The sequence below is a fragment of the Anastrepha ludens genome, chromosome 5 (assembly GCF_028408465.1).
Source record: "Anastrepha ludens isolate Willacy chromosome 5, idAnaLude1.1, whole genome shotgun sequence".
NCBI lineage: Eukaryota > Metazoa > Arthropoda > Insecta > Diptera > Tephritidae > Anastrepha > Anastrepha ludens.
The window spans coordinates 84,478,219-84,505,425 of NC_071501.1; positions in this window are offsets into that span (position 1 = coordinate 84,478,219).

Sequence of the window (27,207 nt, forward strand, 5' to 3'; positions counted from 1 at the left end):
AGATCCATGAAACGCCATTGCACGACCGGAAATTAACTGAGTGGGCCGGCATTTGCGCCAAAACCATCATTGGGCCATATTTTTACCGAGAAAACCGACATCGAAACGGTCGATGGAAACCGATATCGATGGATGTTGGCTCATTATGTCTGCCTGCAAATGCGTGGGAAAGATTTAGCCGGTTACTGGTTTCAACAAGACGATGCGCTATGCCATACTGCGAATGCAACAATTGAATTTCTGTAACGAAAATTCTTCGGACGCCTAGTGTCTAAAAGAGGCGACATCGACTGGCCCCAGATCACCTGACTTAACCCCCTTGGACTTCTTTTTGTGGGGTTATCTGAAAAGTAAGGTTTACGCCAGCAAGCCGCAGCCTATTGACCAGCTTAAGGTAAACATTCGTGCCGAAATCGACGCTATAAAACCCGAAATGCTTGACAAGGTGATGACCAACGCAGGAAAAATATCGCAGTTCGTGATTGCTAATAAAATTGGCCACTTGATTGATATTGTATTAAAAAAATAGTTTTCGTAAATTGTAAATAACCAAACCAAATAAAAATACCTCACTTTTACAAATCAGTTGTTTTTTCTTTCAAAGTTATTTAATGTTTTCATACCGACATAAAAGTTGGCGCAACCTGTAGTCTATAGAACTTTGAAATAATTAAGTGCAATTATCGAGTGGCTCAAACTTTTTTTTTGCTGGGGGCCCTATAACGAATGCCATATAACGAATGCTCACGCCTTTTTATATGTAAAAAAACTGCAAAACTCAACCCGATTGTTCAGGTACTTTGAATTCGGTTTTATTATACCAAAATTCAGTGGGCTATTAAAACTGCAACCGCGGCCGACATAGCCGAATGGGTTGGTGCGTGACTACCATCCCAGAGTGCGATACGAATCTCCGTCCATGAACATCAAATACATAATATTGGGTAGTCGAAAAAGTCTTTTCGTATTTCTAATCAAACTTCAACTTATTTTTTATATTTATTGTATAATAAACTTTATTAAATCAAATATGTACCATTTTGGTCGACCACCTTTTGCCATTTTTCTTCTAGAGACATTATTCCATCAATGTAAAACTTTTGTGGATTCTCGGCGAAAAACTGCGACAAGTAATTTTCACAGGCTTCTCTTGAAGCCAACTTTACTCCATTAAAGGATTTCTGCATGGACCGAAACAAATGGTAATCCGATGGTGCAAGGTCAGGGCTATTTGGTGGATGCATCAAAACTTCCCAGCCAAGCTCTCCCAGTTTTAGCCGAGTCATCAAAGATGTGTGTGACCTTGCGTTGTCCTGATGGAAGACGACACCCTTTCTGCTGATCAGTTCTGGCCGTTTTTTTCGATTGCTTGCTTCAATCTCATCAGTTGTTGACAGTAAAGTGTAGAATCAATCGTTCGAGCGGCTGGAGCAGCTTTTCAACGATAAGTCGACCGGAGCGAGGTGCATCTTTCACATCGAAATTTCCAGAACGGAAGCGAGCGAACCATTGTTGTGCTACACGAACTGATACAGCATCGTCTCCGTAAACTTCATTATTTTCACTCATTTTTGAACAGTTATAACTTTTTTTTCAACTTCTCCGAATTTAATTTTTTTTTGGTTAAATGAAGCCTAAAATGCCACCTTTCTAACTACCCAATATATAGAAAAAGGTTTTTCTAATAATGGCCGCCCCTCGGCAGCCTCAAACCTCCGAATGTATTTCTTTGCATCCAGAGCCCATAGGACAGCTTGGCTGTCTGATAGAATGCAGATACCTAACCATCTTAAGGCTTCATGAATAGCGTTTACTTCCGCTTGAAAAACATTACAGTGATCCGGCAGTTTAGACGATTCACTAATAGAAAGCTCTTCGCAATATAAGCCTGATCCTACATCGGTATCCATTTTAGATCTGTCCGTGTAAATCTTAACGGGTGTATTGGGTGTGGATCTTCTTCAAGCCATTCCAGTCTAGAAGGGGTTTTCATTAGGAAATTCCTTTTGAAGCAGAGAATGCGAGGGTGATAATCACAATCACTGGGTATATCCATAGAGAAGTCTAAGATGGTTGAATGTCTATTTGTGAGCGCGCTTTGAGCCTTAAAGTGGAACAGGTCGCTGAGTATTCGTATTTTATACTCTTTTTTCAGATCTATCTTGGGAACGGGATAGTCTGTTTTCGATGCGTCTTGCAAGTGTTCCACGGATAGAAGAACTGGTGCATGACTGTGCATGTTTTCTTTTCGCGTGCCTGCTGGTTTGATCCTGGAAGCGGATTTGGCCGCTACTCCTTTAACAAACGTATGAATGGGTTGAATATGTAGAATCACTTCCAGAGCCGCCTGAGGCGTTGAACGGAGCGCACCTGTTTTTCCTACAGAAGCTAGTCGTTGGACTTTTATGAGATTCTTTATGGTAAGATTGTATCTGCATCGCCGCACACAACACAAAATCTTTATAAGTCAAAATGGGTCTGATGATCTTATTGTACGTCCACTGGTTGATATACGGTTTAGGACCCCATTTTTTGACAATATTCCTCTTAGAAATAAAGAGTGCATTACAACTTGTTTCATTATTTCCTCGGTGTTCCATTTTCGAAAAAGCTTTGAGTCCAGAATGATGCCAAGATATTTGGTTTCGTTTGATAGAATTCCTGTTACTCCATCAATAGACGGCAACTGAAAACTCGGTATCTTGTATCTTCTAATGAACAGAACTAGTCTGGTCCTGGCTGGGTTAACCACTCGACTGTTTGAGGTCGCCCACTTGAAGAGTTTCCTTAAACACGATATTTATTAGAGCGAAATAAAAAATATAAAAAAAGATCCAAAATATGGACAAATGCGAAATATATTTTAAGTATGAAAGGCCAAAAGGTTAGATATTATTATTTGGCTAAAATAAAAAGTTTTGAACTTGTTCTCGTTTCACTATAGAAACCATTATTTGATGTATGGTATATACTATTTAAGGGGTTAGGGGTAGTCAGAGGGCCGAAAAAATGATGATTTTCAATCATTGGTTTTTTGCTAGCTCGTTGCTTTATTTCAGAAAAAAAAACATAGCATTAATACATCATGTTTCGACTTGACTTTAGCAAAATTTCCAAAAACAAAAAAAAAAAAAATTAATAATTCTAAAAGTTACCGCTGTTTGGGTGGAGCCCGTTTTTCCAGAAGTGCCTTGCGGCGATCATCACAAGTCCTTGGAGATTCATTTAAAATCAATTGGAGAAGAGAAATTAATTTTATTAATAGATAGTCTTGTGCCTGATCGAGGCTTTTTTTCAAAATTAACAATATGGCGGCCTCAGGAAATATTTTTCAGATTTTCGAAAAAAACCGAAAATTAAATGTTTAAAAAAAACGAAATTTTTGAAAAAAAATCCTTCAATCAGGCAGGAGTTTTTTATGTTTTCCACAAGCAGTATAAGTTTCATTGAAATCTACCAAGCGATTTTTAAGTTACAGTGATCACCAGTTCAAAAAACATAGTTTTGAGAAAAACGCATTTACAGTTTTGCTATCGAGCTTCGGAACGCCCGAGCGCCCTGTGTTAATTGTTGAATAATTCGAAAAGTATTTAACAGATTCCCTTCAAATTTTCACACAACCTTTTTATGATATTACACTTTAAGAAAATGGAAGACAAATCTTTTTTCTTGAAAATTCTGACTACCCCTAACCCCTTCGTTGACTGATCTGCAATGACTACTCTTCTATCTTCGGCAATAGAAAAAACTCCCTCTTCCAGGATTTTCATGACCTTATCGATAAGTTCGTTGATGGACCTAACAAAGCATGTCCCATCTTCGCGGTTCACCATACTAAAATGTTATGCTCAGAACCACATTTTTCCTATTGCATTCCGTACTTTATTGAATCTCATTTTTCGACTACTTGCACCAAATTTTCACCTTCGTCGTAGTAGCACAGAAGAAGGTATCGAATTTTCTCTCGTTTTTTTACGTCTATTTTGGAGCACTAGAAGACAGTTGTATGTATTTGTATGTATGTGCAGTGTGTATGTATGTTGCATAGCTTCACCAAGCATGAAATTGTTAAACATATTTTTTTGCAGCGCCATGTTGCATCTCCTCATTGGCATACCTTGTTTTGTTTTTTAAATAAATTTAGTTGTGGTTACACTTTTGCATAATTAAATAATAAAAAAAAATGCGAACAAAGTTTACAAATTAATAACCTGTTGTGAGTTGAAACTACCCATGCGACTGTTTTTATTGTAATTCACATTTGTGCCAACGTAGCAGATGTGGTGCATTACGAATAATGAAATACTCAATTTAGTCCATAAATGCATTAACATATTAAAACATGTATAATAAATATTCAGGCGCTGAAGTGCTAAGTTGCCGAGTAGGAAAATTTCGGGGTATAACGAAAACTCCACTAACAAAAGTCATCGAACCGTTTAAAACTCTCAGCAATTTTAGATTCTGTAGCAAATTTGAGCAGTGCTAAAAAAACTTAATTGAATATTTTTTTTTTTCTAACTTAGCTACATCAATTTAGATGCGATATTAATCGAAATCTTGACACAGTTTGCGGAGAGAGTAATTAGAACACCACACAAGAGTAATTAGACTGCATGCATTTGGCAGAAATTTGGATTTATAAAATAGAATATATAGAATTTGCTCCACACATTTGTGTTCGCAGACAATTTACGTTGCCCAACAAAGTTTCTGGGGGCTTAATAATTCTAAAGCAGAATGAGAGACCTACACCCATTTAGTAATATCTTAAAAACGTTTGGCATTCATTGGTAAAATTTCTTTGCTATGGCCATTTTGCCAAATTTGCAATATTTTGCCTAAGTTTTTTTAGAATAGATGAAAAAAAGGTAAACAATTTATTTGAGAGAAATATATTGTTTGGGGAAAAAGTAATATCGTGTTTTGTCAATTGAGCGCGACATTTAAACATATCTTGCGTTATACTTATTGCATCGGGTCACACTAAACGGCGACTTGAAAACGATAATCTGTACTATAAGTGTCTCTTTGACAGTGTTGTGATCGTACGTTTCAGTCTTAAGTTATAGCGCGTCAAAGATGGAGTCCACCAAGCAAGAAATTCGTCATATTTTACGTTTTTACTACCTTAGAGGTAAAAATGCAACGAAGGCGGCGGCAAAAATTTGTGAAGTTTATGGGCCTGATAATGTAACGATTCGCACAGCACAGCGTTGGTTCGATCGATTTCGTTCTGGTGTAGTAGATGTCGAAGGTGCACCCCGTACTGGTAGGCCAATCGTCGTAGAGACTGATAAAATCGTTGAAATTATCCAAAGAGACCGCTCGATTATTATCGCTCGATTAGTCAGGAACTAGGTGTATACCACAAAACCGTTTCGAACCATTTGCAGAAGATTGTATTCTAAAAAAAGCTGGATGTTTGGGTGCCACACGTGTTGACGCAAAAAAATCTCTTGGACCGAATCAACGCTTACGATTCTCTGCTAAAACAGAACGAACTTGACCCATTTTTGAAGCGGATGGTGACTGGCGATGAAAAGTAGATCACGTACGACAACGTCTCGCGAAAAAGATAGTGGTCGAGAAGCGGCGAGCCGGCCCAAACCATCGCCAAGCCCGGATTGACCGCCGGGAAGGTTTTGCTGTGTGTTTGGTGGGATTGGAAGGGAATTATCCACTATGAGCTGCTCAACTATAGCCAGACCCTTAATTCGGTCCTCTACTGTGAGCAACTTGACCGTTTGAAGCAGGCGATTGACCAGAAGCGGCCTGAATCGGTCAATAGGAACGGTGTTGTGTTCCACCAGGACAACGCTCATCCTCACACATCTTTGATGACCCGCCAGAAGCTACGGGAGCTCGCATGGGATATCCTATCGCACCCACCATATAGTCTGGACCGGCACCAGGTGACTATCATCTCTTCCGGTCCATGCAAAACGCCCTTGGTGACACCAAGTTGGCCTCAAAAGAGGCTTGCGAAAACTGGTTGCCTGAGTTTTTTGCAAATGAATGAATGAAATGAAGTTGCCTTCTAAATGGCAACAAGTTTGCGAACAAAACGGGGCATATTTGACTTGAATCGGATAATTTTAAGTACGGTAAATAAAGCGTCAAATTTCGATCACAAATAAGACATTTCTTTTTCCCCAACCCAATATTAAAATGTATATAAAAGATGAAGTCCAAAATAAACAAGACTGGCGTCATAAATATGTTTTTGATAGCGCCATCTTTTTAGTGAGTTAATGCGCTGGAAGTTACATGCCTAGCTGACTTCCAGTGAAAGCTTGGCGACATTCGGTTCATTGGAAGCGAAGTCATTGTGTCTAAAGCGTCAGTATGCTTGTGTTATCGGTACAAAAATGTGTTCCGAGCAAAGAAAAACGTTTACCGAAACATTTGAATTGATAAAAAAAAGTTTATGGCGATGATTATCTACCTCGTGGCGTTCATGAGTGGTTTACACGTTCCAGAGATGGAACGCCGCCAAAAATCAGTAATCACCGAAAACTCCATCAAAATTGTTCGTAAGTTTATCAAAAATTAACCGAAATTAACGCTGAAATTCATGGAATTGGAGTTCAATATCTCTGAAACATCGCTTTATCGCATTTTAATTGATCCCAAATGAAGACCATACGAAAGATCTGTGCACGTTTCATTCCGCACAAGTTAACTGCGGACCAAAAATTGCTCAGAATTCAACATTCGAAAGACCTCATTAAGAGGTGAGAAAAGACGAGAACTTTCTTTACAACATTGTAACTGAAGATGAAACGTCGTGTTTCCAACATGAACTTGAAACTAAGCGTCAAAGTGCCGAATGGAAGGCCCCAGACAAGCCTCCACCCCAAAAAGCGCGTTTGAAGAAATCAAAAATCAAGTCGATGCTCATTTGTTTTTACGATTTCAAGTGAATTGTCCACAAGGAGTTTGTGCCAATGGACAAAACTATCAATGCAATTTTTTTCCTGGCATTTTGAAGCGATTGTTGCATCGAATTCGTCGAATTCGCCCTGAATACCTCGAAAGAGGAAGCTGGCGCTCATTGCATGAAAATGCACCACCTCATCGATCCACACTTGTGACTAATTTTTTGACTACAAATCGCATTTCAACCATAAATCACTCACCGTATTCACCTGATATGGCTCCCTTCTAACTTCTACCTATTCGGAAAATTGCATTTTGCCATGAAAGGAAAACGTTTTGCGTCCGTAGAGGCCATCCAGAAGGCTTGTAGCGACATCTTGAGGGGCATTCCGGTCAATGACCTGAAACACTCTTTCGAAAAGCTTTTAGATCGCGCAAAACAGTGTATCGAGGCCAGAGCGGACTATTTTGAATAAATAAACTCGAAGTTATCGGAACAAAACTCCTGTCGTTTCTATTTTAGTTCAATCTTGTTTAGTCCCCCGGCTTCCTAACCCACCCAATAGGCACGGGTCGCATCACACCATGGGTTGAGGGAGTTTTTTTTAACGAAGTTTACGTCTTCGACCTGTGTGGTTCGCGGGAAACTACTCTTCTACCTTCCATATCTGGGAGGCGTTCCCGTATCCACCACCTGGGGACCCGCCCTATAGGGATAACAGTTTTCTCTAAGGGGTTTTTGCCGTACTCATGTGAAGAAAAAATACCAATGCCGTCAGCATACATAGCGTATTGGCAATTTTCAAGTCTAAGAAAATCAGTATGACACAGTGAGTTTATACAAGGGGCCAAGTAGTGACACCTGAGGGACTCCAGCCGGTAATTGGATTATGTCGGAGTATTCATTACTTAAACACACACAAAAATAGTGAATAGGTCAAAAAATTTTGAATTATTTTTACAAAATGTGGTGGAAAGTGAAAGTTAACTAATTATCGGTTGATCTAATAGAATATGGTGACATTGTTCTTATCCTATGCCCAAGCAACTTATACACATTTTTTTACTGTTGTTTCTTTTCTTCAATTCGATATTTTTGGGGAAAAACAAAATTCTTTATTTTCCCGGTAGATGAGTGCAGTGATCGATATCTCGTAAAGTATCGATCCGACAGTTTGAAGTTTATGCTCGTTGTCAAGGTGACAACAAAGGGAAAATTCGGTACATTTTACTGTTCTTCTTTGATAAAGCCGAAAATGCAAGCCAGGCCGCCTAAATGGAGGATGGTGTTTATGGTGCCGATACTGTAACAGTTGATGACGTGCAATTTTGGTTTCGTCGATTCCGATAAGGCATTTTTGGTGTTAAAGGCAGAACCGTAGTCGAAAATGTCGATAAAATCACAGAAATAATCGAATTTCACCGTCTTCTTAGTAGTCATAGCATCGCCCAAGAGCTAAAGATCGACCAAAACCAGCTTTAAACCATAAACCACAAACCAAAAATTTTGGGCAAAAATAATAATTATTTTTTCCCAAGCAAATATTTACATTAACATCAACGCTTTGAAAATTACCAATATTTTAATATTAATTTGTAAAATTTTATTAAACATTGGGGTGCTTTCAGGCTGTAGCTAAATATTTTCTTTACTTTTTAAATAAATAAAAAATTGTAAATAATGTTTTAGTAGTTTCCACTATAAAAAAATAGCTAAAAAATTTATTTTCCTTTTTAAATAAATACATTTTTTAAAATAATTTTTTAGTTTTTAGTTTGACTATAAAAAATAGCTGAATATTTTCTTTTTTCTAACAACTGTTTTTTTAATAATTTTTTAGTAGCTCCCACTAAAAAAAAATCAAAATATTTTCTTTTCTTAAAAAAAAAGTTAAGTTTTATTTAAAGAAATATTTAGTAGGTTCCACTATAAAAATAGCTGGATATTTTCTTTTCTTTTTTAAATAAATACATTGTTTTAAAATGAGTTTTAGTAGTTTCCACTATAAAAAAAATAGCTAAAAAATTTATTTTGCTTTTTTTTAAATTTTTTTTTAAATAAATTCATTTTTTTTAATTTATTTTCCTTTTTAAATAAATACATTTTTTTATATATTATAATTTTTTAGTAGTTTCACTATAAGAAATAGCTGAATACTTTATTTTTTTTAAATAAATTCTTTTAAAATAATTTTTAGTAGTTTCCACTATAAAAAAACTAAATATTCACTTTTATTTTTTGAATAAATATTTGTTTTTGTTTATTTATTTTTTAGTGCTTTCCACTTAAAACAGAGCCATAAATTTTCATTTCCTTTTTTAAAAAATTAATTTTTTTTTAAATAAAATTTGAGTTGCTTCCACTACAAAAAACAACTATATTTTCTTTTTTTTTTAAATAAATAAAAAATGTTAAATAATATTTAAGTAGTTTCCACTATAAAAAATAGCTGAATATTTTCTTTTTGTTTTAAATATTTTTTTTTTAAATAATTTTTTAGTAGCGCCCACTATAAAAAAAATCAAAATATTTTCTTTTCTTAAAAAAAAAGAAAATTAAATTTTCTTTAAAGAAATTTTTAGTAGGTTCCACTATAAAAATAGCTGAATATTTTCTTTTCTTTTTTAAATTAATACATTTTTTTTCAAATAAGTTTTAGTAGTTTCCGCTATACAAAAAAAAACTAAATATTCACTGTTTTCTTTTTTGAATAAATATTTTTTTTATTTATTTATTTTTTAGTGCTTTCCACTTAAAAAAGAGCCGTACATTTTCTTTTCCCTTTTTAAATAACAAATTTTTTTTAAATAGTTTTTGAGTAGCTTACACTATAAAAAAAGAACTAAATATTTTCTTTTCGTTTTTAAAATCAATTGTTTGTTTTTAATAATTTTTAGTAGTTTCCAAAAAAACTAAATATTTGCTTTTTTAAATAAATACATTTTTTTAAATAGTTTTTGAGTAGTTTCCACTATTTCTCACCTGGTAATGCAGTTCGGCTTTTAATTTTTTTTATATACTTACTATGCACTTTGTATGTGTGTGTGCGTTGAGCACGCAGTAAGCGCTATGGCATTAATTAAAGCTACACCACAATGCCAATATAATGTTGAATGCAGCTCACCACATGCAACAGCCAAACACCGCTGAAAATTGGCACACAGCGAGCGTGCATGCCACAGCTCACTTGCAACCAGCAACCGGGACCCAGCAGGTATCAGACGCCTCCAGCGGTAGCACACGCCTAAAGTCGAAAATAACTACATTCCCAAGCATTATTTGTGTGCGTACGCCGACGAAAAACATTAGCAATACAACAATTACAACAACTAAAGTGAGGTGCTATAATTTGCACTGGATGTATGCGAAAATGGGTACCATTTCTCGAACACTCAAATGCTTAAACACAAATTTGCAACTAAATATGTTTGTATGTATTCGTACATGTGAGCGCGTGTTGGTGGCATATTTGTACACAAATTTAATTGAATTAGCCAAACTTGTAAGCACTAGCACCACCACATCCTGCTACCGCCGCTCTAAATGCATAAATAGTTACACTTTCCTAGTTGCGCACCATCCTCTGCCGCCGCCTACTGTTTTGCTGGTGACGCCCATATTTTAGTCGCATATTCAATTCCTCCCAGCCTGAGGCTGTTCACTTGCAACTTTTTAAATGCATTGCCAGCATTCCAATTGTTTTGCCGTTCGGTTGTTTGTGGTGATTTTGCTGTTGTTAGTGCGCGCTGGCTGTTGTAACCGACTGATAGGCCGAAAGGATAAACAGCGGGATTTACGGTTGAAGTGTGCGGCCGGTAGCCGTCGGTGTATGTGCGCAGACACCGAAAAGTTAATTATTTCAATTTCCGTAACAAATTGTTTTATGTATTAGTATACCGGACTTATTTCATTAACACGTACGCCTGCTTATGTAACTTCTCTTTAATTATTATGCATAAGCGCGCACACACACACGCACACATACACGAGAAGCATAAATATGCCTGTAGTGAACAGCCAAACTACTTAGTAAACATTTTTTGATGCATGAACTGGTGTTTGGTGGAAGAAGTTGTACTAGTTCGAAAGTGACTAGAAATGGACTAGTTGCAAAATGACATTTATGAAAACGAAAAATACTTGCTCTTTTAAGGTTGCACGAAATGACGATTAGTCGAATAAATTTATACGCGAATGTTGGTGAATGCAATTACTAGCTTTTATTGACCATTATGAACCAGTTCATACTAGTCCGAAAGTGATTAAAATTGGACCAGTTGTGAAATAAGCCACCAAAAATGCAAGGAAAAAAATTTCTATTATGTTTATTTGTTTTATTGTTGTTTGTATTGATACGTCCGGTTCCTACTTATGGTGCTGAGATCTGGACAGTGAAATGAGAAAAATCGATGGCCCTATTCGGCATGAAAACGGCGCGTATCGCATTCTTACAACAATGAAATTGAGTACCTTATTGGTGGTGAAAATGTTATATGTTTCATTAAAGCGCAGCGGATTAGATGGATTGCCTACATCATTAGAATGCCTAACGAAAGAATCCAAAAAAGAAGTTTACTTTGCGTCCAATTGGGGGAAGAAAGAGAGGCCGACCAAGAAAGGGATGGCTTGATGATGTCTAAGCAGACTTAAAATGAGGCAATAGAGAGACTGAATTGGAGAAGAATTGCTGATTAAGCTATGGTCTATCAGAAACAGAGAGAGATATAGAGAGAGACAGAGAGAGAGAGACAGAGAGAGAGATAGAGAGAGACAGAGAGAGAGATAGAGAAAGACAGAGAGAGAGAGACAGAGAGAGAGAGACAGAGAGAGAGAGAGAGACAGAGAGAGATAGAGAGAGAGACAGAGATAGAGAGAGACAGAGAGAGAGTTTTATTGTTATTATGCTTTCCAATTCTGTTGGGTCCCCGGCCACTCTGGAGTGGAGGGAAATGAAACAGGCGGATGAGTATGCGAAGAAAGGCTCTGAGCTTAACCTTCAGAGAGTGGTAGAGGACATAAGACTTTTTCGAAATGATCTGTACACTATGATTGATTGAACGTAATCGCGGAAACCAGTAGAAGTTGGTTGGTCTAACTACTAGGTACAGGACCTTCAAAGCGCTCTGGCCACAACTGAATCTTAAAGGGGCAAAATATTTGCTTGGTTTCAACAGATCAACTACGAGCATCCTCATAGGTGTTATAACAGGTCACAACACTATTGGCACCCTAGACAGTAGAATGGCTATACCTTACAATGACTTCTTCTGGAGCTGTGGAGATGAAGAAGAAATTGAGTCGATACAACATCTCTTCTGTGAATGTCCCACACTTCAAAGCAGCCGTGCCGAATATCTTGGATATTATTTCTTTGAAGGCTTGGGAAATTTGCAAATTGTCTGGCTGGAGGAAGTAGTTACCTTCTAAAATGGTTTAAGCAATTTAGCAAGCCTAACCCAGCCTACTTTCACTTGGTTTCAGAATAAATAAAAGTTTGGAATAATTAATTTTTGGTAATAAAATCATAACAAAAGTGCATTTACTCAGACTCAAACGCCACTTAACAAAGTTGAGAATAACCTGCGAAATGGGAAACATTTGTCAATAATTATTCCAGACTTAAGAAACTTGGTGAACTGTTCACTTTGGGTTCTTAAGTTATGTAAGTGTCGTAAACTGAGACCAGTGAGAGAACCATGCTACCATATGAATAATTTCTTTTTAATTCAATCATCATCATAGCATCACAGTCCGCGGTGAATCATTGCTTCCGTTACAATTTGCCTCCAGGTCACTCGGTCATCAGCTTTTCATTTGATATCAGCTATGTGCATAAGCTCCAAAGTCGTCTTTAATGCCATCTGTCCATCGTTTTCTTGTTCGGCCTCTTCTTCTGCCGCCTTGTGAATTTGTTTCGAATATCTTTTTTATAGCTCTACAGAAACGACAGGAGTTTTGTTCTGATAACTTCCAGTTTATTTATTCAAAATAGTCAACCCGGCTTACTAGTTTACAATGTATAGCTAACATCTATAAATGATGTTGAATATACTTTCGACTAAGTTTGTCAAATTTTCGATTGAAGCCTACTCCGAACGGCAGATATTTTTATGAGGAGCTTTTTCATGGCAAAAATACACTCGGAGGTTTGCCATTGTCTGCCGAGGAGCGGCCGTTATTAGAAAAATGCTTTTTTAATTTGGTGTTTTACCGAGATTCGAACCGACGTTCTCTCTGTGAATTGCGAACGTTAGTCGCGCACCAACCCATTCGACTACGACGGCCGCAATATTTGACTATAAGCATAAAAAATCCAAATTTATTTTACAGTCTATGAAGGTGGGCAGGTGGGAAGAAGAATAATCTTGGGTTAAAGACATTGTTTAGCTGAAGGAGAGCAGAAGAGCAGAAGACTAGGCTTAGAGTTAAGATCGAGTTACAGGAGTTAGAGACAATTTTTTTTAGGAGTTATTTATCCGACTAAAGTGAGAAGAAAAACATCATGATTCAATTATAAAAAGGTTTGATCCGTAAGCAGCTTTCTCGTTCCTCCTTAAGAAATCAGCTCTCTTAGCAAGACCCTGGGTTGCTAGCTCTAGAAATTTTGAGTAAAAGTGGAGGAAACTTAAAATGTGTAGAAAAAACATTTAATTTTCAGTATGTCCAGGACTAGTATGATATGGAATGCATCCTAACATATCGCTTAAGTCGGGGCATGATAGAGTAATCGGGGTCATCCGAGATCGATAAAAAAAGGAGAATTTAAAATCTTTATTTCTTATGATGATAGAGTACCTACACTATAAGTGTGCTGAGAGTTAAAAAAAAAAAAATAAATAAATAAGAAAGAAAGAAATGGTTTCTTAAGGTGACTTATAATTGAGATCAAAAACTCAAATAGCGCAAATATGTATTTCACCGTTAAACCTGTCTTGAGTTTACCAAAAAAAAAAAAAAAAATACGAAGACTAAATATTTGAAGACCACTAACACAGTTTAAAACACTATTTTTGAAAATTTCATTCACCAATTCGTGTTTGCTCTTTTAACCTACCCAAAATTGGAAACTGGAAAATCTGGTGATTTTCGTTATATACTTCGCCCGAATTGATCCCTCCTTTTATGAACTATTTTATTAAATTACATATTGCTGATGCGTTGCCCGACTATTGACATTTCGCAGTGCATCGGCATGTTAAAAATATTAGTTGCTAGCATTAAAAAATATAGAAAACGCTCTCCATCAGCGTACTGGTAGCAAGGAAACTAGTTCAGAGCTAGCAGCTTTGACTGCAGGGATATTACGTATATATACATGTGTATGCATGTATGTGAAGTTGTACACCGTGGTTAGCATTTCGTGGTTTAAGCCACTTTTAGCCATTGCTCTTTACTTTCAGTTCCGTTGGTGTCTGTTCTGTGTTGCGTTTGCCAACATTTGGCGTCTGCAGTATTTTTTTTCAGAATGTTTTTTTCATTTTTTAATTACATGAACTTTGTTAGCGGCATTCGGAATCCATAGCGAATACACTCCTGAAATAGTTGCAGCTCGCCAAAATATGCTACATGTGGGAAACACTCACATTGGAATAAATTAGTTGCGAGGCATCTCAATAAACCGAAATGTATTCATTTTAATGGCGCGATATTAAAATTAGCAAAAGTGCAGTAGTGAGACAAAATTATATGATTTTAATTCCATTAAGCATATTTCACCTAGCAGTTTATTATATACATAAATATGGGATTTTAGCAAAAATAGCAGCAGTGAGGCTGTGAAATTAATTTTACTAATGGGTAATTAATAAAACTAGAGTTGGTACAGTGGTCGCGAAATTTGACTAGGTAGCAGAAGTAAATGTGCGAATTTTGAGGAAAACCTGAAAATAAAGCGGTATTCCCTTGAATGCAGAGTATACAATGGAAAAATTATAGAAGTAACACAGCGCAAGATCCAGCGAATAATGCGAATGGTCTAACATCGGGGTGCTGTACTTGAGAGGCATCGCATTATCTTGCTCTCTATTGTTAGTTTTCACACTTAGCATTTTTCAGACGAAAAAAAAAACTCAATGCGACCGAAGATTTTATGGTTTATTGTGGTTGTAATTAATTTGCTTACAGAAGTTGAAGTCACAGCACTCCAACGTGAAGGCTCCATGCCAAACAGCAGCTCGGGGCATACTTCGGTTGCAGATTTAATCTCAATCTTTCATAGCTAAATCTCGTAAGCTTGCTAGGAGCTGCTAAGGGGCGCTGGAGTCTATATTTTTCTATAAGCTATATTTATGGTCTGATTGGGCTGATATCCCGAATATAAATTGGTTACCTGATGTTTGATAGATGGAAATAAGTTTCCGTCCTTTCTTAGCGAAAGCTACGAATTATTTAAAGAATTAAAAACAACTTTACTCCATGGCAGCATACAGATTCCTCGAGTTCTTTTGATTTGATTGAGCCAATTTGTGATGATCTCATAGGAAGGGAGACTGCATTGATCGGATCAGATGCTAATCTGAAGGTGCAATGTCTGGGGAATACGGCGTGTGGGGCAAGATTTCCTAGTTCAGTCCTTCTAAATATTTTTGGACCGATTTAGCAACATGTGGACTAGCGTTGTCATGCAGCAAAATCGGTTTGTCGTGTCTACCATCTCATTCCGGCCACGTATCGTTGAGAGTGTATGGTTTCAGATGGTTTAAGGAGTTCATAATAGAGGACACCCTTCTGATCCCACCAGCTGCACAACATAGCCTTTGAAGCATGAACAACTTTATCGACGCTTCGGGTTATCATAATAGATCCATTTTTTATCGTCAGTGACGATGTGATGCAGAAAACCTTTTCTTTTCTGCCCTTTAAGAAGCATCTCACACATCACCAAACGTCTCTCGATATCCCTCTTCTTCAATTGACGTGGCAGTCAGATACCTGCTTTCTGGACCCTTCCCAACCCAATTTAAAAAAATAAATAAATAATTGGCGCGTACACTTCTGTTAGGTGTTTGGCCGAGCTCCTCCTATTTGTGGTGTGCGTATTGATGTTGTTCCACAAAATGGACGGACCTACAGTTTCAAGCCGACTCCGAACAGCAGATATTTTTATGAGGAGCTTTTTCATGGCAGAAATACACTCGGAGGTTTGCCATTGCCTGCCGAGGGGCGACCGCTATTAGAAAAATATTTTTTTTTATTAATTTTTCTTTCACCGAGATTCGAACCAACGACCTCTCTGTGAATTCCGAATGGTAATCACGCACCAACCCATTCGGCTACTGTGGCCGCCAGTAAATATTTTAGAGATTTTAATTCTCGGGTGTTTTTTTAAGAGCTTGAGAGCTTAAACTGATAATACAAAACAGAAATATTGTTCGAGTGAAGGTTTTTTTTTTTGTAATTTTGTAGATAATTTTATGGCATTTATCAGTCCAATTTTTGACTATTTTTTTCAGTGAATTTGGCATCAATGGTGGCTTTTACTGCAATATAAGTAAAATGATTGTTAAACGTAAAATGTATGATAAGTTGCGCCATCTTGTTGGAACCAAACATCAACGACCTTTAGCTCGTTAATTTTTGGAATCTCAGATGTAAATCTGTGAAATTGGCGTTTAGCTTGCCCGTTACACTTTTATAGCCCAGCCTTCAATGATTGCTATTTAGATCCCTTCGAATGCCTTCCATTTTGCCTTCTTACTGGCGATTATTGCTTGTTTCAGCGCCTTTCGAAATTGCCTGAAATTATCAGCTTTCGTCTCTGTTTCGCCTGGCTCTGGTGTACCTTCTTCTATTACGGAAGCAGGTTTGTTTGATCTCTGCGATTTCTGTTGTCCACCAGTACACAGGTTGCCTTCTTGAGCGTAGCCGCACACGCGCCGATGCGTCGCAGCTTTTGTACTGCATTGTACTGCACCGTAGCGCCTGCAAGAGAGCCAGCGTCACCACTAATATGTGGCATATAACTAGCATCAAAGTAGCTAGGAATACTTCAGTGTTAACTTTGCCATGCTGCATTTGTGAGTGCCCTTTTTGGTGTTTCCACTCCTTGATTATCCCAACCAAGCTATTGGTCACTAGGGTGATATCCGGCGTGATGTGTTCACATCCCGTTACCCGTGTTTGCCACTGCAAGCCCCAGTGTGGCAGCCATGTCTAGGATGTGCTTTACCCATGTGTTCGTAGCAGGGACGAACTACTTTGGCGTTGAAGTCTCCGGCTACGATGAAGAGGCCACCTATTTCACTAATCTTATGCTCAGTATGAACCCGCAAGGGAGTAGAGGTCGCGGTCGATCAAAAAACACTTGGAGAAGGTCGATGTTGCACGAACTAGCAGATGCCGTCATCTTATGGGACGGTGCAAAAACAACAGCACAGAACCGTGTACGATGGAAGAGTCTTGTCGAAGCCTTATGCTCCCGGTAAAAGTGAACAAAGAAAAAAAGGCATAATAAGATCCAGCTTCATTCTAAACTGTTTAATGCAGTCGCTGAGGGTAAGATAGTAGCTTAGCATTGAGAAGCGTTTATTTCGAATATATGTTTAGCAATGGCCGACTCCATGCTGTGTGAGGGAAAACTGCACTGTCACTTAGTAACCAGAGAGCGGCCGTTCCTGTTTCGTGCTCGAACAAGGTTCGCTTGGCGATCCACCCGTACTGCTTGCTGGTGATGACCGCTTCTACCTCCGTCTTGACAGTAGAGTATCTGCTGTGCAACTTCTATGCATGTTTTCCTCCAGTACTCTCATCCCTTGTTAGCTAAAGAGCATCTCGTTGACTCTGGCAGGTGGTCGGTATTGTCGCGTTTCGCGTCTATGCAGTGAATGCAATTGGGAACTGCTTTACAGTATTTAATTTTGTCCCCTGTTTTCCCGCATCTGATGCATGTACAGACCGGCGACTTGCGTGTGTTCTATCCCAAGGCAGGGATAGCATTTCTTAATTTGTTCCCATCTTGGCTCGGATTCAACCGATTTTTATATCACCGATCTTGGAGAGCTTTACGCCACCCTCTTCAGATAGCATGAAGAAAACGCGTACTTGTTCGCGCGCGTTTGGCATCATAATCCTCGTCTGTATATGTTTCTCTGGGTTAGTGAGCGGTTTCCGAACTGTTGCTTCCACCTTCTCCTTGACTGTCCAGGCGTCGAGATCTCGTATCTCAATCGTGGCGCTCGGCTTTAACTCCGCTATATGATGTACATTGTTTATCAACTGCTGCATGAGCTCTCGCGTAATCTTTTCTCTTCTCCCAAACTTCAAAAGCATAGCCTCAGACTTCGTTTTCCTGACGGACCGTACTTTGATTGACTCATCAGTCGTAATCTTTGCGCGCAAGTTCTTCAGCACATCAGCTTAGCTGTGGCCTTCTGCGGGTTTTATCACAGCAGCTTCTGCCTTCACGTGTTGTATGCGGGACTTGCTCCTTTTGTTTGACTCGGCTAACTTATCCATTAGCTTCCTTTTGTTGCCCATCTAGGTAACTGTCTGCCAGCCCTCACTTTTTCTTCTTAGGAGGTCCTTTTTTGTTCGTGCTGGGTTCAAGTTTGACTGTTTGTTCTAACCCAAAAATTACATATTAGTCAGTTCCCACTCATTTGGCTTAACAACCTTAGTTAATTATGTAGTTTTTCTGCAGTTTGCGTGGGACATCTTGGGGTCATCTCATAAATGAAGGATCACAAATGTCTATCCTTCCTTATGAAAACACACTCTGCGAATTGCTATTAGCTGCCGCTTTTAAAACACATTTCTGTGTCTCCTTTCTCATGTTTCAAATTCCTAGAGAGCGGTGAACCTGGTATAAAGTCAAGCCACGCCAAGTCCCTAAGTCGCATACCTTTACATGGTAAATTTTCCTTCATAAATTAAATATTTGCTGCCCAAAAACAGAATAAAGCTAATTTAAAAGGTTGACAAAAAATGTTTCTGGAAATGCCAAATTTCGTCAGTTAAAGTCAACAACTGTAATTGGACATCATGCAGCGCTGCCTTGTTGCATGAGCAGATGTTCATTTATGCTGCATAGTTGGATCTTTGCCAAAGCGCAGTTGTGTCACACATACGCGCACATACATGGATTGCATATCCATTTATTCTATTTACATACACACATACACGATTACACATACATGCACAAACATTTGTATTTACTTACAAAAAATTATCTACATGCTGCCGTCAGCTATTTACAAGCCACTGTCAAGTTGAAATTCTCTTTTAATTTCGCATCCTTCTCAGTGCAACTAAGATGTTCAAATATTCCTAGAAGCTGGAGTGGAAGGTTTACTTAGCGTTTGCTTCATTCCTGGTTTTCCATGAAAAATTAAAAGCTTATATTTGTATTTAGTTGGGAGTGGCACACACGTTTGGGAATCGCTTGTGCGGCGAATGGTGTAGGGAAGAAAGACAGAAAATATGGTAAATACATATTCGCTTCTGGGCATTTTTATTATGAGTGCAGTGTGTGGGTGCACATAAGATTACTATGCAATGCAAGCCCATTAAGAAGGCAAATAAATGAGCCAGTTAGTTGCAAGCGTTTTACAAATACTTTAAAGATCGCATAGTTAAATATTTTAAGAAACACTTCAGCTGTTCTAAGAAACTTAGTCCTTGTTTGATTAATATCTTCAATGCTTTTAGAGTACATCTTCAGGTGAACACCTTAGGTATTCATGGTTCATGGTTAATGGTAGTAAAGGGTTAAGGTATGGGCCTTTAGCACTGCGACATATTGATCTATTGTGCACCCTAAGCTGTCTATTGACTGTTAAGTACGCTTATGAATTGTGCCAGCTCCTTCTGAGGTAGTGATTGTAGGTCTTCATCTATAAGCATAACCCCGGACATTCGATGATGAGATGTTCTATAGACTCCTCCTCTTCGCAGCAAAATCTGCAGGTGCTGGTGTTAGTTATGCCTAATTTATGTAAGTGTTTGTTGCAGTTGAAGTGACCCGTGAGGGCGCCTGTGAGAGAGTTCGTATGCTCTTTTTGTTTAACGTGAGGACCATGTTAGCTCTTTTAGCATTGAAATTTAGGAACTTTTTGGAGTGTCTAAGACCCTCTACGTTGTTCCAATGCTGATTTATTAGAGTTTTGGCCCAGTATTTTACTTTTTGTTTTGGGCTGTTTTTGTTAAATCCAAACATAGGACTAGGTCCGATGAAATTGACATCTGCCCCTTTTTTGGCTTGAAAGTCTGCCGTCATATCCCTCATGTCCTGGTACCCAAATTAATGAGACATTGTTTTTGGATGCCAGGTTATTGAGTGCCTTGTGGAATTCTAAGAGAGTTTTTGAGTTGTAGGTATAGCTATCTAAGGCTTTTAGAGCTGATTGACTGTCCGCGAGTATTCTAATCTTTACTCTCTTGTGGTTTTTACGTTGCATGCTGTTTGCTGCTTCCATTATTGCGTATAATTCCGCTTGGAAGATGGTGGTGTCCCTGGTGAGTGTGAATGATTGGATGATGGATTCTGGTTTTGGATGGATTTGAAGTTTTCAGAAAAAATACCATCGGTCATAATTCAATGGCTAGGTACTGTATAATTTTGAACTAAAAACATTTTTTTTATATAGTTTTTCTCAAAAATAATTTTTTTAAAAACTATATTTCATTCTAAAAAATTTAAAAACCAATCAAAATTTTAAAAATTTAAAAAAATCGAAGATATTTTTCTTTAAAGAACTGTGCTGCATATTATTTTGCGCTAAGCAAATTTTTTTTTATATAATTTTTTTGGATACTTTTTTTCAAAGTAAATTTTTTCAAAAATATTTTTTTGAAAAACAATTTTTTATCCTAAAAAATTAAAATAAAACAAATTTTTGAAAATAGTATAAAAAGTAGAAAAGATATTTTCCTTTTAAAAACTCTGCTTTATATATATATAAAAAAAATATATATTTTTTTTAATTTATTATTTTTCAAAAGGTATATTTTATCCTAAAAAATAAAAAACCAATAAAAATTAAAAAAAAAAAATTAAAAAAACCGAAGATATTTTCCTACTCTTTCTACTTAGAATAAACCTAAAACTTATGGATTTTTTTTTAATTTTTTCAGTTTACTTTTTATTATACTCAAAATTAATTTTTTTTAAGTATATAAGCGATCAACCGAATCGGCTGGTCGGGGAAAATGATCGTTGGACCTTCCCCTTCCACTAGAAATCGGTCCCAGTTCGCTGGCAACAGCGGTACAGTCAACATCGCTCCGCGCGTGAAAGCTGTTTTAAAAGCTGTTAGAATTTTGCAGTGGCGAAAATGCAGCGATCATTGGAGCAACGTTACTCGATCAAATTTTGGCTAAAGCTAAACAAAACGAGTACCGAAACCATTGAGCTACTCAAGGAGGCTTACGGGGACCAATCTGTGTCCAGTGCCTAGGTAAAACGGTGGAACAAGTCGTTCAAATAAGGCCGGGAGGACGTCGAAGACGAACAGGGATCAAAGGTCAAAACCATGCTGATCATCTTTTTCGACTCTCGAGGCATCGCGCACAAGGAGTTTGTACCTCCAGGAAGCACTGTAAACGCGGCATTTTATAAAGAAGTGCTCCTTCGGCTGAAAAACCGCGTCGCCCGGGCTCGGCCCAACCTCGTCAACAATTGGACCCTTCATCACGACAATGCCCTGGCGCACACCGCCTTCCTCTTCACCTGTGCATTGGCCAAGATGGGGGTTCCGGTGCTTCCCCACCCTTCCTACATCCCAGACCTGACCCCTCTGGACTTCTTCTTGTTTCCGCACCTGAAAAGAAAGCTGAAGGGGAGGCGTTTTGACTCCGTCGAGGCGATCCAAAAAACTGTGACAGCCGAATTGAACGCGATTACGGCGGATGAGTTTAAAAAATGTTTCCTGCGGTGGAAGGACCGCTACCAGCGGTGTATGGACGCTCAAGGGTCCTATTTTGAAGAATATTAGTTGTATAAGCCAAAAGGTTTAATAAAGTGGGATTTTTCGTTCGACCAAAATTGGGGGACATCAGAATTCGTTTTAGAGGTATGGTTCCTTCGGCAAAGTTTCTTATTTTGATCCCTAGAATACGATTTTCACATAGCAATGAGTGATTTTTAAATCGACCCGCCCTACTGTATATCAACAGCTCTGGCTGGCTGTAGATATCTGCCTGTTGGACGTCTCATAATGGTACCAAAATGGCGCTTTAGTGCTACTTGGGGATTGCCGGAGTGGTACTTCAACCATTTCAATTACCTACCTCGGCTCAAATGTCTGTTAACATTTATTGTTCATGAATTTTTTTTTTCTGAAATAAATAAAAAAAATAAGAAAAAAGTCCGATGTGTTCGTTTAAAAGTAACCGGCTCAGCTAAAAAAAAGTGTTTCTTCTAATTTTTACATAGTTCCTTTTACTCTCTGTCGCACATTGTATGCACCTCTGTTATAATTACTTAGAGCATAAAGAAACAAGTCGAATATTCAGGATTTTCCTTTTGCTTATTACTATCTCGGTAATCAACATGAGGATGTGTTGAAAGTTTATGTGCGCTTACATTTGTTGCACAAATTTAGTGCATTCATCTTAATTTGCGCTCATATTTCAAAACTTTGACGTTAAGTGCAATAAAAGCAACTGCCGTTGTAACTCATTCATAGAGGGAGAGTGTATGCATGTGTGTGTGTGTGCGCCGACATTTATGTACTCGCAAATAGATTTTTATACAAAATTGCGTCATGGTGGCAGAAATGTAGGAAATGGGTGAAGAGTGAAAAAAAAATATTCTAAATATTCAGAGAGAGTGTCAGTCTCACGCTAACCAAACAGGCAAAATACCTAGGGGTTATCCTGGACCCCAAACTCAGCTGGAAGTCCAACGTAGAGTACAGGGTAAAGAAAGTGAATATAGCACTTTACACGTGTAAGAGAATGTTGGGAAAAAAATGGGGTCTCCAACAAAAACTATTCAATTGGTCCTACACAGCCATTGTAAGGCCAATACTAACATATGCGGTACTAGTTTGGTGGCCTGCAACAGAAAGGAAAAACAACAAAACTAAGCTGAACAAGATACAAAGAGCAGCGTGTATCTTAACTACAGGAGCGCTTAGCAGCAGCCCTACTGAAGCGCTCAATATGCTAACCCATATATTACCATAAGATTTACACATTAAAACAATCGCTACTTGTAGCGCGGTGAGACTCAGAGACATAGGAAGCTGGACAACAAGGTCGTACGGGCACAGCAAGATCCACCTACAGGGACCCTCGCTACTCAAAAATGGATCAGACTACACAGTCCCCGACCTCAACTTCAAGAAAGGCTTTACGGTACGTTTTCCACCGATAGCCGATTGGAGAAAGACACGATATCGAAATTTATACCGATGCTTCTAAGATGAATTGTGGTGTGGGAGCTGGCCTCCATTCGAAGCCACTCAACCTATCTCAGTCAATTCGTCTTCCTGACTATACCAGCGTGTTCCAGGCAGAACGATCAGAGAAGCATGCAAGTCCCTAGAGATCTACAAGGAAGTTGGTGCAAGAGTAGCGATCTTCTCAGACAGTCAAGCAACTATTAAGGCCTTAGACTCCAACTCCATTTCATCCAAACTGGTCTTACAGTGTAGAGAGGAGCTGGAACTGCTCTGCCATTGGCTTGAAATTTCTCTGATATGGATTCCCGGTCATAGGAACATACGGGGCAATGAGATAGCCGATGAGCTAGCAAGAAAAGGTTCGACTCTAGATATAACAGAGGCGGTGGCAGTCTCCACCCCACTGAATACATTAAAAGCATCCATAGCTTCACACTATCATGCTTTAGCCGAAAGAAGATGGAAGCAAATAACTACATGCATTACAACAAAAAAACACATGGCCGTCATACAAAATCCAAAGGACGAATGACCTCCTAGGATGTTCTCGGCCAAACTTTTCACGCATCACTGCAACCCTTACAGGTCATGAGAAAGTAGGGGATCATGCAGCTAGACAATCTACCCTTCAATCCTATCTGTAGAAGCTGTCAAGCGGGAGGGGCGAAGGAAAGTCTTTTCCACTATTTATGTGAATGTCCGGGACTAGCCAGGGCACGACTCCGCTACTTCGGTAAGCCTTTCCTACAGAAAATGAAGGAGATCTGAGACATCGAGATAAAGGATTTGCTGCTATACTTTGACCTCACTAAATGGATCTGACGTGGAAACAAAAAAAAAAAAAAAAAATATATATATATATATATCATCACACGAGATAGTGGTAGTAAAACGGTGCTGGTCACTAGGAAATGGTTCAGTGGAAATGTTCAACCACCTCAACAACAACCCAGAGAGGAGCTCTTACGCGAATATTTTAAAATTAAATGCCATAGAATGAGAAGAAACACACAAAGTTAAATGACCAGTAGTCAGACATTTTAGCTTTCGAACTGCTTAAAAGTGCCTTCCAACTGTTGGCGCTCTAAGTGTGGCCGTCTCTAGCAAAAAATATAAATGTGACTAAACATCAAAAAATTCATATTTAAGCATTAAAAATTCAAAAAAAAAAATGAAAAGTCAAAGATGCAAAAAAAAAATTACAATTTTGTTGCACAGGTTAGTAAATACATTGATCAATATTGAAATGAAAGTCTTCTAATTGAAATGAAGCATACCAAAAAACAACAAAAAATGTATAAATCTGCACCAAAATCCCACAACTTATCAATAGAATAAAATCCTGCCTGCATTTTAAATCCACAGCTGGAAACCACAGGTTTCAAAAAAAGAAAACTTTTCACTCTTTCACTCTAATTATAAGTTTTAATTAGTTAATGCGAATTATTTGAATTATTTTTCCACGATACTTCACTCATTATAAGCTCAAGTATATTTGTTGTTTTCCTCCACTCTACACACGCACATAACTAAATCCATATAAACGCCGGTGTGTGTGCGTGTCGAATTTCTTCATTTTCACTTAACTTTGCTGAAATCTGGAACTTATTGAATCGCGTGTCGGGAACATATTGTGCCCACAATGAATTGCAAAAACTTTTCTACGCACAACTTCCAGACGTTACCAACTAATTTCCCCATTTCCTTATTGAAAATTGCACTGATTGAGGTGGTAAACTCTGCGCTGTCGAATTTGCGCTCATAACCATGACTTTGGCAATTTTCAAATGCTTTCCACACACACACACATACTAGAGTAGTTAAAGTGTTCAACACCTTCAAGTGAGTTTATAGATCTTAATATATGCTAAAAATAATAAATATGCAAATCTACTGAGAGTAATTTATTGAGCGGGCGGAGGTTTGGAGAAGCCATAAGTGAGTTGCGAGCAAATAGAAGAGTTTTTCTAGGCGATAAAATATATTTAATATATTTATTTACATACAGCCATGGCCATATAAATAGCATATTTAGACTTTGAAAGCAAGGAGTTGAATATATTTTTAAATAATTAATTTTTTATTGGGAAAAAGCAACATAAAAAATAAAAACTTATTTGCTTCCAGCTTAAAACAAAAAAATAGTCAACAAGAATTTCAGTTCTGATTTAATTTATGAGAACGTTGATAACTCACGAAATGTCTTGGACACATAAATAGCACATCCTAAAAAATTTCAAATAAAAACAAAAATAGTAAACAAATCAGAGAGTTAAGTAATAATATTGCTTTACCAGATTAGTATTTTGCACTGCATCCACCGTTTTTGATGACTTCTTCAAGCCGTCGCACAGTGCTGCCGATTCCCAAAAAGCTGGCCAAAAGTCGAAAAAAAAGTTTCTAGATAGAGTTTTTTTGTCTTTGGGTTGGCTACAGTAATGCCTTGAGTAGTGAAAACCGTTCATAGCAACATCCTGTACCCTAAGTATCCTCTGTATTTTCAGTCGCAACGTGGCCTTCGTTTGAGCATCGTATTACTGTCGATGAATAGTGAAAGCTGTACATATTTGAAAGATTTTGTAATGGAGTAAATTGAACAAAACCAAATGGAATCATCTTCGGAAGGTTAGTAAAATACGAGAAATCTTTAGTACATATCAATACCTCGACACAAAATTTTTAGCTGCAGCAATACGTAGATACATTTTTTGCAATTTTTTTTATAAAATTTGAGTTTTCAAACTGTATAGTAATACAACGCCGTCATATGCTGCTTTGAAACCTATTAAAAAGCTGTGCGTCGCTTTATGCTTTCTACAAGCTTGTGGCATCTTTCCTTTGAAATCGAATACCAAGCCTCCTCAACTGCTGCCCACTAATCATTAGAATTTTTGTTAGCGATTTTGCCCTTAACGTCATTCCACAAATTTTCTATTGAATTGATATCAGCGCTGTGCGCCGGCCAATCCAGTACATCCATTTTTTCTCTTCTGAGTCATTGCTTCACTGTCCTCGCAATATGCTTTGGATCGTTGTCCTGCATAAATGTCCAATTTAATGGCATAAACTCAAACACAAATGGCTCCATTTTATTCTGGAGTATATCCAGATACTGAAATCTATCCATTTTACCTACCACGCGAAGAATCGGCCCAACACAATGCCAGGAAAAAGCTCCCCAAACCATGATGCTTCCGCCGCCGTGCTTAATCGTCTTCTTTGTGAACCTAAGATTTAGCGCTTGGTTTTTTGGACGACGTACAATAGTTTTCCCATCTGGTCCCATCCTATTTATTTGGGTTTCGTCGGACCAAAGTACGTTCTTTCACAACTGAATAGATTTGGCTTTGTGGGCTTTTGCAAAGACAAGTCGGTGTTCGATATGTCTTTTTGAGAGGAGTGGTTTTTTTCTGCTTATGCACCCAAACAGCTGGGCTTTGTTAAGTCGCCTTCCTACAAGCTTTTTGGACAGCTGTAGACCAGATTCTTGGTTTATTTCAAGCATTATTTGCCGTGCCGACTTAAAAGGATCTGCTTTGCTCTTGCGTATTATAGCTCTATCCACATTAACAGCAGTTTTTCGTGGCTTTGGTTTTCTTTCCGTTTTTTGCTTAGATAGGATGAATCTCTCTTAACTAAATTAAGAGCATTATAAACCATCTTCCGAGAGCACATCATCATTTGAGCTATTTCTGCATAGCTTTTTCCACTTTGACTCATGCGGTATAAAAGAGCTCTTTTCTGCGGCGTGCAATGTTTTCCACGTCCCATGTTTAGTAATTACTTTACAATTTTATTTAAGAAACAAAAAATTTTTATATTATTAGAAATCGCTGAAACAATATTTTAATTTTTATTCTTAGCTGCACAAGTTAAAATGTGCTATTTTTGTGTCCACTCCAAAACAGCAATAAGCATAAATAAAATAGAACGCAAAAAATTCCATCGAAAAAAAAAACGGTAAATTCCTTGCATAAATGT